We start from the raw sequence: 15,385 nt of genomic DNA on the forward strand, positions 1-15,385 counted from the left end.
AGTTGTCTAGGGCCAAAGAAATAAATACTATCTAGGCTTCAACTCTAGCATTGCCATTGTGGTGACACTGGGTTGTGGTAGATAAGAATAGGGTGTAGATGCCTAAAATTATCTTATATATAATGGAGAAAAATTTGCTTGATTGCAAACACACAGTTGAAAATACTTTCTTAGTTGCTATGAATTATTTCCAATGAAAAATATGCCAACTCCAAGAATTTATTAACAAAAAAGGATATTGGTTTAACAAACAAACAAAGGCAAAGAAGGAAAAGAAAACTCTAGAAAATACATAGGAAACAGCATGGTAACAGGATGCCCCTGTTGTGGAATAGGCCAGGGATATTGTAGGGTGAAAGGTCCAAGATGATGATGGTGATGGTGACAATGTGATGGGCAAGCAGGACTTTAGTTTTGTCTAAAATGTTTATTTCATTTATTTATTTTATCACGAAAAGGTTGTCATGTATTATTTGTATATTTAATATAAGTACACAAAGAGTAGCTACTAAGAAGTACATTCTAACAGATATATAATGAGTTTAAGAACAGATAAAAAAAATCACAAACTTGTTGAAGGGAAAAACACATCTGATTGAAATTCTGTTCCTCTGAACAGAACTATCTTCAGGACATATGTAAAATAATAGTGCTAGAAATACCTTGGAAAACATGGACCTGAAAATAATTCATTATCCCAACACACTGAGGTGGCTCCATGTGTGAGTTTGACATCTCAGGACAGAAAGTGGTATTGCGTCTTGGCAGTCCAAGTTGAGGACACCCACTGCTCATAAAAAAAAAAAAAAAAAAGAAATTAAATATTCAGCAATAAATTGTTTTGAGGAAGACAAAATGCTTTTAAAGGATCAACAAATACCTATCATTGCAAAAAAAACCCTGAAACCAATGAGCCCATACAGATGGATAAGAGGCATAATATTCATGTGTAAAGTATTTGGTCCAAGTTTTTTGTTGTTTTCTTTTTGTTTTGTTTTGTTTTTGAGATGGAGTCTTGCTACGTAGCCAGGCTGGAGTGCAGTGGTGTGATCTCGGCTCACTGCAACCTGCGCCTCCTGGGTTCAAGCGATTCCCCCGCCTCAGCCTCCCAAGTAGCTGAGATTACAGGCATGCACCACCATCCTGGCTAAGTTTTTGCATTTTAGTAAAGACGGGGTTTCACCATGTTGGCCAAGATGGTCTTGATCTCCTGACCTCGTGATCCACCCGCCTCGGCCTCCCAAAGTGCTGGGATTACAGGCGTTAGCCACCGCACCTGGCCTGTTCCCTGTTGTCTACATTAATTCTCTGTATTTTCTCCGTATGCTTACTTGTATACCTATATGGTTATTCTCTGTGTATTTCCTGTTTCTTTTCTCTCTTTTTTTCTAAATGTATTGAAATTTCTGAGAAGATGAAAATACCACCTTTATGGCTACTTCTCATGGCAATAAGCATAGTCACCAACATTTATTTAATGTTGACTCTTTGTTCACTTAATGTTTGTGGCAACTCTAAAGGCACAAGTTACTTTATCCCCATTTTGGGGTTGAATCAGTCGAAATTCTGAAGAATAAAGGAATTTCTCTCTAGGTCATGCAACTGGAAACACTAGACTTGAACCCTCAGCACTGATATATCCTAGGGGTTCAAGTTCAGATTAGACTGATGCTAGAACCCCTGACCTTGTCTCCACAGTCCCCTCACCCCTCAACCAACACTGCTTCACGTGCAGAGCAGGAAGCACCAGGACATCCTTCCTAAGTGGTGTTAAGAACTTGATTTGATGAAGTATCCATATGTCTTTGAGTAAGTCATTTAACTTCTCTGGAAGAACAGCTTCTCTACAAACTAACGTCACATCCCTCTTAGTTCACGCATCCCAGTTCTAACTTTTCTGTGATTATATTTTATTTTACTGCCCTATTCTCAAGAAATGTATTTATTATGAACACATGCTGCTGCTTCCCTGTTGATGGGTCTGTATGTGTGCATGCATGTGTGCATGTGTGTGTAATTGTTGCAAACACTTACCTTCTAACTGCTGTGGGAGCTGCTTTCAGCTAAGTAGGTGTTCCAAATACCAGGCTGCTCTTATTATGGACTTGGTTTAAAGGAACTGCTATTCTTTTTTTCACACATGCTAATACAATGTCCATCTTTCCTCTCCTAATAGCCCATGAGTCTTGAACTTGGAGTCAGCAAAGTGCTGCCTTTGTACAGCACAAAAGAACACCAGTTTTGCTTTTTTTTTTTTTTTTTAAAGAAATCACACGAGGCCTGAACAAAAAGCTTTTCGACCATTCAGAGGCTGCTTGCATTGTGCAGCTGTTCCTTGACTGCTGAGAACATCTCCCGCGGACAATGCAGTACCTGAAGGGAACACGGCACATGGAGCTATTCAGGAGTTGCAGGACCTGGGATTGTTGCCAGTGTCCTCTGTGGAAGATTGGGGTTCTTTTTTCTTGGTCAGACCCTGATAAGCATATTGCAGTTTGTGGCAGTTGTTGTTTTTTGTTGTTTGCCTGCCAGCATTAGTTTCACAATTTTATTGCAATGATGCCTTCCCAACATGCTGGCACGTAGGGGATTTTTTCTTTCCTGTTTTGCTCCCACCTCCGTGAAATGTACAGTGAGACTTTGATTGGTCATAGTCCACTCACAGTTCGCAATGCATTACTGTGTGGACTGAGTTCCCATGACTCTGGCTCCCCAGGACAATGACTCTTTCTTCACCAAGCTGATGGTAAATATCTGGTTAGCTTCATCCATTTAAAACCAGCCAAGCAGGAATCCTAGTGCTGGAGAGAGGATTCTTTTGTTTGTTTGTAAGTAAACAATGGACTCAGCTCTTCCTAACTAAAATTAAATTCCAATCACTCTTAAAATAATACCAGAAGGCTAATCCAATTCCAACAGGGGGTGGGAATGGGGTTGAGGGTGGCGGTGGGCAGTTGATAATGGCAGATTTACTGATGCTGGCTGCTGCTTCACCTCTGTGCCCAACATCTGTTTTCATGACTGATGATTCTAAGAACTTTTCTGTGCAAAGGAAATTGTTATGTTACTTGTAGGTAGAAAGAACTGGGTGAACTAAAAGCCATGTGGGCTTTTATCTGAAACCATTTCCTTTTGAGTCAATAGGATTGAGTTGATTGAGTTATTTGGGGGTTGGTATTCAATTTCTTTAAGCATTTAAAAAAATACCTAAAAGCTAAAAGGCTATGCAAAATGACCAGCATATCTTATTGCTTTAGAATGGCATAGAAGACTCTGCTTTAAGCAGTCTCAGTATATGAAAATCTGAATTGTTGAAAAATCAAGAGAGTAGGTGTAATCTGTTTTACAAAATCATTTCTAATAGCAGTCTCTGGAGCAGAAGCTCCACACCTGCAGTTGTAACATGACCTATTTAATAACTGGACATTTGTTGAAAGGTGCTGCCTCTTTCAACATCCCCCTTAGCTCAGTCTTAGCCCTGTTTTTCAAGGTGTGTCAGGACCCCGTGGAATTAGTAGGACATCAATTATAAATGGTGATTCTTTGTGGGTGCCCTTGAACCTCAGCTGATAGGATAGGATAGTTAGCCTAACTGTGATATTACCTTGCCCACAGTTTCTAATCATTCAGACTCCAAAGATCACATACTTATTAGAAACTCCTGCTGCTTACTCATACATACATGCTTACTGCAGCCTCCTCATGCCACCATGCATTCTGCTTATCACTGCAGTTTCTATTTATCTCCACCCAAATCCTTTCTGTCCTCTTCCCCTACCCAGCTGCAAACACATCTTTGTGTTGTGCAGGACTTGCAGTTCTTCATCTCACTTTCTACCCAGCTTCCCTGTTTCTCCCGCAGGTCAGTGACCTTATTAGTTGGTCTAACTTTGGCCTCCCCATTTGGGTAAAACTCCCTCCATCATCACTCCACTTCCTTCTCCTTCCGGGCTTTTGTGCTGCGTGCTCCTCTCACTGAGCTAGCAGCAATCCATTGCCAGGCTACCCTCCTTCCTTCCTTCAGGCCATCCTAGTCACTACTCCCAACACAATATTTGTGTATTTCCTGAAAAAGGATATATATTTGTATTATGCTAAATGCTTCTCTCCCCCAGGCTGAGAGACCTGATTTATGTATATGAAAGGATGAGTGAGCATCTTTCTGACATTTAAAATGCTACAAAACCTAAAATTTGAATTTCTTCAGGTACTCTTTCTTGAGTTACTTGTCTGGTCAGATTTCTGTAGTCATTCTAGACAGCCCTCTGCAGATAAGTATAAAGTCTTCATCTGTTCATTCATTCATTCAGTAATAACGTGCCCGATCCTGAGCTAAGCAGTGGGTGTCCAGTGAAAAAGGGACATGATCCAAGGACTCAAGGAACTCATAGCCTAGTGGAGACAAAAGATCAACCATCCAGTAAGCATACAAGCTCATTTCCCACTACAGCTTATGGTCACTAGCGTGAAAGGAGAGAATGGGGCGCATTGAAAAGAGTGGTGTGGTGAGGAGGGGCTGTCAGGAACCCACATAGATGATGGTTTGGTCAAAGAAGCTCTGTCCTAGGTGGTAAAATTTAAGCTAAGACCGGAAGGTGGAGAAACCAGCCAGAAGCAGTGAGGGGAGGACTTCATTAGGGAGAAGGAGCAGAGGGTGCTCTAGGATGTTTGAGACTCAAAAGACAGGCTGGAATGTGGTGGAGAAGGAGGCATGAGCTCTCCAGAGCTGAACATCAGAGCTGTGAGCCATGTAGATGTGGAGTATCTGTGTTGTTACAAGTGCAGTGGGAAGCATTGAAGGTGAGTGACATGGTCTGATTTATGCTGCACACGTGAATTTCAGCAAAACAAAATGGTGGCAACAAAGACAGGGAAAGGAAGGAATTCTAGCTAAATTTAGGAAAAATCAATAAGACTTGCTGAGATAAAGCCATAGGATCCAGTAGATAGGCTGATGGCCTTTTTTGAGAGTAGTTTTGGTGAGGTTACAGAAGGAAGATAAAAGATAGTTTTAGAATGAATAAGAGGTTAGGAAGTAAACATAGGTTGTGCTTACCCTTGCAAGGTGTTTAGCAATGAAGAAAAGGACTTTGCCCTCACAAGAAGAAAAGGTGGAGAGAAAGGTTCATTTGGAATAGGGAGATAGGCATATTTAGGGAGTATCAGTGAATTGGGAGAGAATGAAACTACCAGAGAAAGGGCATAGAGATGGCTGCCTTGGGGAGGCTGGAGAGAATGAATTCCCAGCACAGGTGAAGGAGGGGCAGCCGTGGACCTAAGTGGAGACTGACTGGAGGGAGTGAAGCCTGGAGGTGTGAGGGATGAAAGGTGAGGGCTGGTGGCCTCAGGACCTTTGTTTGTTCCCTGGTAAAGATCCAGGCCTCTGCTTAAAGAGCAAAATAAATTTTGAAGAGAGCAGTAGGGCTTGGCATCCTAAGCTGCCTCAGGATACTGAGAGGGGCTGCTTTCCAGCAAGAGAAAGGCTGATGAGTGGTTAGTAGCTTTGCTAAATTTGTTTCACAGTCCTTCCAAACAGCTACATACTGTACAATTTTTCTCTGACAGTGCTGCCTCACTCAAGAGTAAAGTATGCTGATATACTTTAGAAAGATTTTCAATAAAAAGGGCTTTCTAAATAACTTTTAGTTTAACCAGGAAGTCATTCAGCCAGAAACCCCCTTCCCCCAAGTATTCCAGTTAAAGTTTTACCGAAACATGTCAGCGTTGAAAAATGCAGAAGGCAGCTAAGTAGGTCTGACTAAAAAGGCGTAAGAAATCCCACATCTGTGCACAGAGCAGCAGTGTCGAGTCTCTTCAACTGTTAGGCATTTCAAACCTGCAATCTCCAATGCACCACTAGTGGGAAAAAAAAAGAAGGAAAAACAAAGAAGGAAATCTATGACATAGAGTAGAAAGCCCATTCAGAGGGTTCCAGGGAACATGTGTGTATTTAGTTGTACAGAGCATTTTGAAATGTTAACTTAGCAATTAACTCATAGCTTTGCATAGTTTGAATTAACAGTAAAAGATCAAAAGGCCAAAACTTTACCAAATAGTTGCATGATAGGATTTATTTTCAAACAATCCTGTAAGAATTTCTGCCATGCCTACACAGGGCCAAGTTAAGATGTGTTTGAGAGCTCTTGGAAGAGGGGGTGCAGAAACCTGATCCTGCACTTTGTAAATTATAAACTGTTTACACCTGTCATCTCTGTCTGGGTCCCTGTTAATGATACTTTAACAATTGGCTAAGTGTGACAAAATGCTAAGAGCCCGGCTCTTTCAGAGCAACCACATCCAGAGGGATTGTTATTCATGTCCACTGGAGTTTGAGAGAAAAATAACAAAGCACCGTGACATACAGAGGACTTTTTTTTTTTCTTTTCCAGTACCGATATGTCTTTACTGATTCATTGATTTTCCTAGGGAAAAGAGAAGGGAAGGGAAAAGAGTCAGCATGTGTTACAAGATGGTTAGAAAATGGGAAAGGGAGTGTCTGGTACAGCAAAATTAACAATCAAATAAACATACCCCAATGATGGGGTCACCAAAGCCCAAAGGGGCTCAATCTCCAGGAGTTCAGGACTGGGGGGAAGGGATCAGGAAAACAACAGGTAGGTTACAGGCTACCCTCTCTCCTTCCCCATAAATTCAAGATTTCACACAAAGCTTTGGTTTCGAGCAGTAAACGTGGAGTTACATTTGTCTGTCTCCTATTAAACAGCCTTATGACCACTTTGATGTAAGTTTCTTGCACCTGCATAAAAGTTTCTGAGTGACTTGGATATACATTCATATTCCCTTTGTTGGCCGCCTGACCCCACTTTCTATACCGAAGACCCCCAGTTGCTTCTTTCAATTTTAGGATTAAAGATTAAGTAGGCTTGATCCATCCAAAATACAGCAGTGTCTTAAGTGTTTGGCATAAATCACATCAAGAAATGGTGTTGACTTAGGAGGTTGAGAATGTTAGAAATGCTTGTTCCTCGGTGCCACAAAGAAATAGCATTCAAACATAAATTTAATTTGCAGCAAGGCAATTTTTACTTCTATAGAAGGGTGTGACTCTTGAATAGAGTAATGGCGAGAGCACACCACTTGAACAAGGGAGGGGAAGGGGTTCTTATTCCTGATGCAGGTGGTCCCTACCGCTGTGTCTTTCCCTTATTGGCTAGGGTTGGACTGCACAGTCTAAGCTAATTCCAATTGGCTCTTTTAAAGAGAGCAGGGGTATGAACCAGAGTGGTGGGGTGAGTGGTTTGGTGGGAAGGACGGTTAGGAACAAGTAACTAATGGTGACTTAGGTTAGAGCAGGTGGGGGTGACTCAGGTCAAAGCAGGTGACCAGGATGAGTCAGGACAGAGCAGGTGACCGGGGAACAGATGTGAACTACTGATTAAAACTGGTGGAAAAGGTTGTTTACTGAAACTAGAAGCAAGGGGACGAAGAGAACCAGAGTGTTAAACTTTAAAATGGAGAATCAAAGAGTAAGAGGACTGAACATACTGACATACTGATTCTTTGAAGAGAAACTTGGGGATCACTATATCTAACAGGAGCAAGGGATGGAGGACGCCTAGTTTCAGAATGTTACACAAGGACTTTCACCACCAGATTTTGAGTGTTTTTAGGAAGGTCCTGGGAAATGTCTCCAGTTGACCAGGAGGGCCCTTCCACAAGGTAGATTGGGCCTAGGCATAACATCCAGAGCGACCTAAGTGCTTCAGAGACACTGCACTACAGGTCCTACAATTCCCCAAAACTGGAGGGACCAATCTGCAAAATGTAGCATTTACTTTGTGTTTAGTCATTGAGTCATGTCCATCTGACCTGCAGAACTGTGGTGGGGATTGCGTTTTTTTAAAAAAACTTTATTGACCCCTTTTCTCTACTCTGGATCCTCCCAATCCCCACCGCCTCCTCCAACCCCACACTCAACTCTAGTATAATGCCCTCCACATAGATTAATTGGCACTTATTAAATGTTTAGTGAATGTAAGATTAGGGAAATGACTATGATCAGAGGGGCAATACACATAGCAGTTAAGAATGTGAGCTTCGGAGCCAGTTTGTCCCAGGTTCAAATCCCTGTTCCCAACTTACTAGTTAGCATGTGACCTTGGGAAGTCTCCTCATCTGTAAAATGGGGATAATAATGGCATATATCTCAAGCTATTGTGAGGATTAAATGAGTCATTACACATCAAGAGCTAGATCTGTGTCTAACATATGGTAAACACAGAATAAAATATTACTTTGCAAAAATAAATTCCTCTTGGGCAGAGAGAGCTTGTTTGAAAATATACCGCCTAAAGAAAAGGCAAGCATGTATTTTTGATCACTGATTAAGAAAGGTAATGCAACTTCTGGATTTTCATTAGCCTGTTTTTAAAGGTAAAAATTTTAGATAAATGTGGGGTTTTACCCATCAGAAGTCCAAACAGTTTTAAATAAAACTATATACAATTTTATCTTAAAAGCACCCATAAACCCAATATGAGTCTACTTTAAAAATAAGCTTCTAAAATATTTTTTTCTCTTAAAAAAAGCTTACCAGATTCTGTTTCATTTTGGAAACAAATTCACATCTGGGATGCCAAATTTCAATCTTAATACGGTATGGAACAGCTGAGTTATAATTTTTTAACCTCCCAGAACACACAGACCTCTGATGGGAACATGGGAAAGGACATTTATCTTTTCAGCTGCATTAATATGAAATCTGTAATATTTTAGCGAGCTAAAAGAAAATACATATTAAAAATTAAGACCATGTGTAACAGGGAGTGCCTACATAACTACAAGACTGGAATTTGCACAATTACTCTCTGTACAGATTATAATGTCCTTTACTAATTACTGGAAGCAATAGTGCCTTTTTATGTTGGAATGAAAGTAATGTAAACACTGGTCACTTTCTCTTCTAAGATATTTAACATTTACAACATTTAGTTCAAATGAGTATATCTTCAAGGATATTGAATTATAGCCACTTTCTGAAAACAAAATACAACTCTGAAAGGAAAGAGGGAAATGTTGATTATAAAATCGCTCAATTAATGCCTAGTTTTTGTTGTTGTTGTTATTTTTATTTTTTCTTCTACTTTATTTTAGGTTCTGAGGGTACATGTGCAGGTTTGTTACATGGGTAAATTGTGTGTCATTGAGGCTTGGTATATGAACGATCCCGTCACCCAGGTCGTGAGCATACTACCCAATAGGTAGCCTTCCAACCTGTGCTCCCTCCCCCAACCCGCCCTCAAGCAGCCCCCAGTGTTTATTGTTTCCATCTTTGTGTCCATGTGTACTCAGTGTTTAGCTCCTGCTTATAAGTGAGAACACGCAATATTTGGTTTTCTGTTCCTGTGTTAGTTTGCCTTCAGCTAATGCCTAGTTTTAGACCATAAAACAGCTCTTTTTTTCACTCTCTCTTTCTTCTTTGAAACAGTGTGGATTTATGGAAAATTCTTCATGGTTTTAGAACCATTGAGAACTGAGTTTTAATCCTGCTTCTGATGTTCTCCAGCTGCGTGGTCTTCTTTTTTCCCTCCTTTATTATTATTTTAAATTGGCACATAAAAATTGTACAAATTTATGGGATACTGTGTGAAATTTTGATACATGCATACAATGTGTAAGGATCAAATCAGGGTAATTAGCATATCCATCACCTCAAACATTTATTGTGTTTTTGTGTTAGGAACATTCAAAATCTGCTCTTCTAGCTGTTTGAAAATATACAATAGGCTGCTGTTGTTCATTATAGTCACCCTACAGTGCTATAGAACACTAGGATTAATTCCTCCTATCTAGCTGTACTTTTGTATCTGTTAACCAACCTCTGGCCAGCCCTCCTTCCCATCCTTCCTCACCTCTAGTAATTCAACACTCTCTTATAGCTGTGTCTCAAAATACTAAAATAACTGGTTGGAATATAAACTATGTGGTTAATCCCTATTCACACTAAACAGACTCTTTATTCACACTGGCCAGATTCTTTTTTGGTGTTTGTGTTTTGTTTTCATGCATGAGGTTAATAACACCCTTAGAGACTGTCTGAATGTCCACCCAGTACCAGCAGAGCCTTGGCTTATTATTATGCCAGTTTCACATCTAGAATCCATTAGTTAATTTAACATGGTCAGAGAAAAACTCATTTGTCTTTTTCATGTGTTTCACAGTCAAAGTGACACAGGGTCAGGCATTATCTGCTGGAAGGGGACGGTGAAATTAAAGTCCCAGGGTACAGCCATTCACAGCGGTAGAACGGATTATTATCAGGCTGGATATAATTATAGAGCCACAGCAGTCCCCCACAATACACTGGCTATCTGCCTAGCACAAAGGTTTAGATCCCTAATTTGTTGCAGGCCAGAATATCTATGAAGTAGCCATGTATTTTTGTGTACTATCAATCACAACTTAGATAGGCAACTGCCGCTGTTTGCATTTTGGAAGCTTGGCGGCTGTTAAGCTTCTGCCTGGTTTTCAGACAGGAAGATAGGATACAGGGCTGCAGAAAGGCTTTTAGTGGCAGAATGATGATGACACCTCTGCCAGGGTCCTATCGCAAGCTCATTAGCTGAGTGGATATTTGAGCCTAGTCAATTTCAATACATACAAAGTCATCTGTTTCATTAAGTTAATTTACCTGAGCTGGCTGTCCTGACAATCAACTGCTTCTGCAGTATCAGCTTGATATTGTAAAGGCAAATGAGGATGGGGCTGGGCAGGGGGCATTGGTCAGCAAGGTACTGTAGTCTATGGGATTGTACTTCCCTTAAACTGGGCATTTTCAGAAATCCGCATTATATTTGTAAGCAAGAAATCTGGCTAGAAGTTTACTAAGGCTTGCTATTTGCTTTTAGTTTTAGTGAATGAAATTGGGAAATGAGAAGCAAATCGGGTACTATATTAATAATTTAAGAATATTTTGCCAATTGTTAAGGAAGTAAAGAAAGGAAAAGGAAGCAAAAGAAAAGACTACACATTTGTTGGTTAGTTATTTAAACTCTACTGTTCCTGGAGAGTTCTAAATTGCTTTACAACTAGATTCACTTAAATGACATGACCTAAAGGAAATTCTATCTGCAACTTATATCTTGCAAAAGTTGTTAATTAAGGAAAAACCTGTATTGTTTTCCTTCCTTCGTTCGGTTCTCTAATTCGCATCTTTGTTCCTCTTTTAATATGCATTTGCTTTATGCTTTTTAGAGTTGAGTGTTATTAAAATAGTAACACCTGAGTTGGACTTCTGCCTGTAGATTAGTTGGAAGCTGTTAAAATTTAATCTTATCCAAGGTTTTGTGCATCACAGGGTTGACTTTTAACTGAAAGTCGTTACTGTTACGTTATACTGTTAACTCTGACTACGAAGACTAATAATTAGACTCATTAGAACCAACTGGTTTGACAAGAAAAAAAATAGAAGAATTGTTGAACCACAAAGAATATGTTAGGAAAACATTTGTATAAATTTGAGTTTAAATGTACACGTTACCAACTTCTTTCTCCCACCACATAGGACATCAGCTCTTAGGAAGAAGATGGAAAAGAATTTCTTCCTCAGCGTCACTTATACTTTCAACTTTTCATGGCTTATTGGGTATAAAAGATCATTGTTTTGAAAGTGCTTATGTGAGAAATACTTCCGTGCAAGTAGAAGAAAGCCCGTGTATTTCCTTGTACTGAAGCATTAGGAATAGTTTATTTTACTTAGCAAGGCCCAAATCCATTTGTTTAATTTGGCAATATTCGTCTTTTCGCCATGTTCAATTTTCTTTTTCCAACGTTTTGAAAGATCCAACTCTATCCATTTTTTAGGGCAGAAATATTCGATTGCTTCTTTTTAGTTCAGATAAAAAATGTATAATGTTAAGTAGGACTGTGAAGAATTAACTTCTGTTTGAACTGATGTTTTGCTGGAGCATTAAGTAACAGGTTAAACTTTATTGTCAGGAGTAGACAAAATAAATATCATCATCTTTTCACACCCAGGAGATTCTGGGCCAGCTGTATCTTTCTCAGTTCTTATTTCATTGCCCATATAATTGAATAAAATATCTACTCTAATGTAATTAAGGTCACAGATTTAATAATACAGAACTTGGGGAATGCAAAATTTACTTTTCTCAAGATAACAGTTTCTTCCTCGTGGTGGGCATTATACGCGCTTAAGCTATGCCCTCAGCAATGTAACTAGGTCAGGGATTTCATAGAATGTGAGTGTTGTGTTACTGTAAGAATACCAGCATCTTACATTTCATGTATATTTCAAGACCTGTATTTGCAAGTAGAAAGGCAAATGCTGTGTGTCAGTCTGATGTGGGTTACCTGGGTGTGTATATATAATAGGATTTCTGAGGCTAACTAGCACTAAGACCTTTTAAAAAAGAAAGCCTAGTGCAATCTATAGTAACTTTTCCAAGGGCATCAGTTTATTATAAAGTGAGCTAAATAAGTAATATAAGCCGCCTGGAAAAATTAAAACTTAAAATCTATAGCGTTTTTCTTTCTTATATGACGTGCGTGTTTGCACTTTATTTTGCAGCTTTTTATTCGTATACCTGTCTACCCCATAATTTGTAAATCCTCTGAGGACAGGGATTGTATGTTAGATTATTCATTCATTAATCCATTTGTTTACCAATCAAACATTCATTTGCCCTTGCCAAGTTCACTGACTAATGGTGTGGATAGATTAGTAAACAAATAATGTCAATTTGATGGCTATGATATGGCTCACTCAAGTATTTTCAAAGAAAAAAGAGAGAGATTAGTGGTTAGTTGTCAGTGGGAATGAGGGGAGACTTCACAGAGAAGGTGATGTTTGAAGAGTGTCTTAAGAGAAGGGTAGAAATTCACAAGGCGGAAATGGGAAAGGATAGAAAAGTGGAGTGGGGAGGGGTTGTTAATAGAAAAATGATTTAAAAGAAAAACCGTAGTCATGGGAAGAGTTGTGCAAGACACAAAGGATGAAAAAGAGGGGAGAAAAAAAAGGCAAAGGAAGATCCAATAAGAGCCATCCCTCCAAAGCCCTCACCCACCAACCCAATTCAATCGAAGAGTGAAAAATTCTTAAAACTTTCTTGTTAGGGGCAGTTTATTGAAATTCTGGTACATATTCTTAACCTAGGGCAGCTGGCTGCTAGGTGAAAAGATTCCAGAGAGGTTTTTAAGTGCTACTTCCTCCAACCAGCCTTCATCTTTGTACTGACCACAGCACCTGAAACAGTTCCTTGCTCATAAATGTAGACAATAAATGCTTAATTTAAATTGCTGAAAGTAAATAGAAGTAAAACGGCCCCACCCTTTGAAGTGTTTGTAATGCAGTTGGGAAGAGAACTATAAGCCAAGTAAATAATGACTTAACACCAATGACTATAGGCTATTCCTGCTTTTCACATTGGCACGGTACTGAAAAATATACCCTCCTTTCCCCAAAGCAATAATTTAAGTTTCCACAAGATTTTGGTTAAACACCAAACTGCAGTTACCATCTTCTAAGAAATACAGGCAGCTCCAGTGCAAGACACAGAAGGCTGTGGGTGGGAAGTTTTGAGGACAGGGGGAAATTGGAGCTACAGTAAGAAAATGTTTTTAGGAAACAAGTGATGGCGTATAGGTATAGGAAACAAGCATACAAAATTCACAATGCTGAAAGGTGAGGATACTTTGAGTTTCCCAGTGCCAACCCCAAGGATACAGGGGACTGAGAAGAAAATGGAAGCTTACCTTAATTAAATCACTCTTCATGGGCCAGGAGCTTTTTATCCTAATAACAGCTGTAGGAAGGGAAAGCATCATTATCCCACTTTAGAGCAGAGAAACCTGAGCCTTACACAGATTAAATAACCCAAGGCCACTTGACCACTAATGGAAGGACTAGGGTGGAAGCCCACTAGAATATAAGCTCCATGAAAGCAGAGACCTCTTCTGTTCATTGATAATACTCAGTGCCGAGAGCATGCCTGGCACACAGTAGGTGCTCAATAAATATTTTCTTAAACAACCCAGACTTCAAAGGCCATGTTTACAAAGTGATCAGGGTTGAGTTAGTCACAGATAAGATAAACTTTTGTCCTTGCTCCAGGAATAAAGAATTGTCTAGATAGGCAAATGGGCAGACATGCAAAATAAATATCAAACTAATGGCAAAAACAAGATAAGAAAAATGAAGAGTTCAGAGATGCCATTGCCTAGATCTTTACCTAAAATACTTGTGCTAGTAGAAAAATGGTTTCCTTGTTTCCTTGTCATTGACCCAATAGCTATAACACAGCATAGAGCATCTGATCCTAACCCCTAAAGAATAAACTCTAAAAATTGTGTGTGTGTGTGTGTGTGTGTGTATACATTACCCATGTAATTATACACACATTCTATAGGAGGTTAGGAACCTGTGAAAATAAATGGTATGTTGAAAGATGTCTTTAACCCTAAGTGTAGCATTTGCTAGTGGAAACTCTGTAAGTACTGTTATGTTTTTGGTGGTGACTGTTCATGATTTTTTTTAGAGGTCTGGCAGCTGCCCTCTTGATATTTATGTGTTTCTGGCTAGGGAACCTAAGATTCACAACTCTGAGCTTGTAATGAGGAAAAGAAGACAATACAAATAACATGAAAAGGAGTATGAATTGGATATCGTCAGAGAGACAAATCATATATTCCATTCTGCTTTAATTGGAAAGCAATTCTTTCATGGGGTTACTTTCCCTTCAGCTGAGATAATTAAGTCTGGACTGACACTGGTGACCAGCTACTGATGATAAATAGTCAGTTACTAACAATGCAGCAATCAGTAATCAAAATTTATAATATTTCCCAGGTTACCAGGGCACAGTTGAAGAGAAAATTGGGTTTGATAAGACTGGGAGATAGGCTTCCTCATGCAGTATTCACACGGCTTCTTCTCCATAGCATCTGGGTGGGATAATTAGGTCTGCTTTATTTCAACCCTGTCATAAAAGAAAACATACCTATTGTTTGTGTTTGCATTAGAAATACTTTGCACGCCCCATGCTGGAAAAGAAGTTTCTGTATGGCTCCCTGTAATTTTTAATGGATTACATTATATTTTGTAAGTGGGTTGGCATGAGGGTAGGTGGGCATGAAATAAACTTAGATATTTTTAAAGCCACTCCATGCAGCTGGCACAAGTAAAGGTCTTTGAATCATGGTTAATATTCTTGGGCTGTGGCTGAAGGCACTGAAATGGAAGGGATTAAGATTGTAATATGGATGCCATTTGTATTTGTATCAGCGGCTCCCATACTTGTCTACTCACTAGAATCACCTGGGGGTCTACTAAACTTTTCACAGCCCAGGTCACACCCAAGCCACTTACGTCACAATCTCTGGGTGTGGAACACAGGCATCTTTAATT

The 15,385-nt window shown here is 39.5% G+C and overlaps 1 protein-coding gene and 1 long non-coding RNA gene across 6 annotated transcripts in view; one reads left to right on the plus strand and one right to left on the minus strand.

Annotated features, from left to right (window-relative positions):
- Window positions 1-15,385, plus strand: part of LOC105500010 (semaphorin 6A) — a 133,040-nt gene that overhangs the window by 35,242 nt on the left and 82,413 nt on the right. The window contains exon 2 of one of the 5 annotated variants that reach the window (XM_011772915.3): window positions 1,699-1,809. The exons of 3 other annotated variants lie outside the window; for them this stretch is intronic. The gene's annotated coding sequence lies outside the window, so the exon portion shown is untranslated. Of the gene's footprint in view, window positions 1-1,698; window positions 1,810-2,696; window positions 2,829-15,385 lie in introns of those variants that run through there. One more of the 5 variants, XM_071098576.1, reaches the window with a different exon arrangement.
- Window positions 1-15,385, minus strand: part of LOC105500009 (uncharacterized) — a 49,999-nt gene that overhangs the window by 12,973 nt on the left and 21,641 nt on the right. The window contains exons 5-6 of the long non-coding RNA XR_003013823.2: window positions 14,833-14,957; window positions 13,735-13,784 (exon numbers count right to left, since the gene is read on the minus strand). This is a non-coding gene — a long non-coding RNA (uncharacterized lncRNA). The remainder of the gene's footprint in view (window positions 1-13,734; window positions 13,785-14,832; window positions 14,958-15,385) is intronic.

Source organism: Macaca nemestrina, chromosome 6 (assembly GCF_043159975.1).
Source record: "Macaca nemestrina isolate mMacNem1 chromosome 6, mMacNem.hap1, whole genome shotgun sequence".
Lineage (NCBI taxonomy): Eukaryota > Metazoa > Chordata > Mammalia > Primates > Cercopithecidae > Macaca > Macaca nemestrina.